Here is a 2,500-nt window from a genome sequence, read left to right as displayed (position 1 = left end):
TTGCACCTAAGAATGAATGACATAAAATTGTGAAAGGTGTGACGTAATGAATTACTTATAGACTGTGCTTTGGAATAGTTATGGGTGGCCTAGTAAAACCATGAGCCCCTCATGTGATATGTGGAAGTTGTCGATCAAATTAAGATCAATTGGTGAAGAGGTGCAGAAAAAGCTTTGCCGAGGGCTTGGCGAGAGCCAAAACATTATCACGATGATTGCTGCTTTTGCATGATTGACATATCAAAGTACAGTAAAGCTAAGGGAAGAAAATCCCATCCATATCCCAGCACTTTATTCTCTATTGATCCTTTGTCACACGCCGATGCCTTTATGGTTTCACGGCCACCAGGAAATATAAGTAAATCTTCTCAAAGTGTGAACTCTTCTTTGTAACAGAATCAGTACTGAAATCTTCCAAATATCTAGTTATGTTTTTCTTGTAATGCAATTACACATACAATTCATATTTATGGTTTAGTTGATAAATTCATCCTTTTTTTCATGTAGAGGTTATGATGTAGGTCTCATCTGGGGAGTGAGAAAGTTGTGACAATGAAGAAATGGATGAAAATTTTGAGCCGAGGCCGAGTACCCGCCCACACTTTCCAAATCAACGTAAACTGCACGAGTTTATCATGGGCTTAGAACCCATTAAGTGAGGAGCTGAGCTAGGTTTTAGCATCCAGATTGAGTGAACAGATTCTGTTGGGGGAGGACTGTAGATCAACTGTATACAGGAAGCGCTATGAGGAATTCGAAGTGATATCAATGATATCAGTGAAAATCTCTGCTTCTGTGAAGATATTAATGACCTATTTACAGCTACTAGAATTGATCACAACCCTGAATAATGACGACTGTTCATAGATAGTACTACAAAAAAGCGTCAAAGCTGTTTTACTAAATAATGGGAATTAGTATCCAGCCCTGCTTCTCGAGAAGGTAAACTACGATGAGTTTAAATGGAATGTTTGTGGTGATTTTAAAATGCTAGCCTTCTTACTTTGATCACAGGGTAGTTACACCAAGTATTTATGTTTCCTCTGCCTATGGGACAGTCGGGCTGATAATGAACACAATCAAAAAGTGCAGTGGCCCCCTCGAGATGACTTGTAGCCAGGAAAACTCAATCTAATTAGAAAGCCTCTCCTAGAGTCTGCCAAAGTGTTTCTTCTCCCATTTCATATGAAGCTTAATTTTATCAAATAGTTTTTGAAAGCATTAGATCATGGTGGAAGAGTATTTCAAGAGATTCCTCTATTCTTTCCAAAAATATCAGAGGTGGTATCTTCACTGGTCCGCAAATAAGGAAAATGTTGAATTCAGTGCAACTTGAGAATGCAATAAATGATGTTGAAAGAGAGGCATGGTATGCATTTCGAAATATAGTTAATGGATTCCTTTGGCAATAATTAAGGCCCAAACTACAAGCAGCTCGTGGCAAATTTTTTTTGGAAAGTTATACGAATTTAGGATGTAGAAAGTGCACTTTTTGCATTCCCATTTGGATTTTTTTTTTTTTTTTTTTTTTAACTTGGAAGAATTGAGTAAGGAGTATGGTGAGAGGCTCCGTCAGAACATTGCTGCAATGGAGAAAAGATACCAAGGACGATGGGACAATGCTATAATGAGAGACTATATACGGTCACTGGTGCGTAATGACCAAGGAGCTCACAGTAGGAAATCCCCTTTATCAGTGCATTTCTAGCAGGCTCTAATAACAATATCACATGTTTTTGTTCTACATTTTCTCATTAGTATAAAATTGAAATACAATGTCAAAATATCAGCTACCATTTATAGACAATGTGAATATGCTAAATACATTGTACTATCGCAACTATGTATATTTTGTTTTGTATATAAAACCTCAATTATCTTTTGAAATATCAATGCTATGCAATTTTGAATGGTATTTTTAAAACTCAGGAGTGAAAACATCCTTAGAAACGCTAAAGACATTTTAAGAAACAAAACTAGCGTTGCCCAGTGTATACAAAGATCGCTGTTCACAAAATGATCGTATATATATCGAAAACTTGATATAGCATTTTTTATAGATTTATTCCATGTGAATAAGTTTTCATTGTACATATTCAGAAATATCAATGTAAAGCTTTCATTTTCGTCTCGAAGAATGATAAAGAAAATTTTCGAGATATCTTGAAAGGATCAAGAAGACCGTAGATTTTTTCTGAGTCAAATTCTGTTTCGTGCTCTTCGAAGCACATAAGCCCTTCAGTGCGATGAGGTCATTCATTTTTTTTTTTTTTTTTTTACAAAAAAATACTATTTATATGACTAAGGGGGTAACCCCCAGTATGAGAGGGCTCTCAATTAAACAAGTCCTCCATAAGGAACCTTATGTAATCATTAGTGATAATGATCTAGAGCAGGGGTTCTCATTAGGGGTGAAATTCACCCCCAGGGGGGAATTTTGGGATTTCTGGGGGTGATTTGTGACCACAGTCAGCTTACGGGGTGAGGAAAGCAATTATAG

Source organism: Oratosquilla oratoria, chromosome 19, assembly GCF_046742065.1.
Source record: "Oratosquilla oratoria isolate Oo_2021 chromosome 19, ASM4674206v1, whole genome shotgun sequence".
NCBI lineage: Eukaryota > Metazoa > Arthropoda > Malacostraca > Stomatopoda > Squillidae > Oratosquilla > Oratosquilla oratoria.
The sequence above is the reverse complement of the archived record's forward strand: the minus strand, read 5'-3'. Positions refer to the sequence as shown.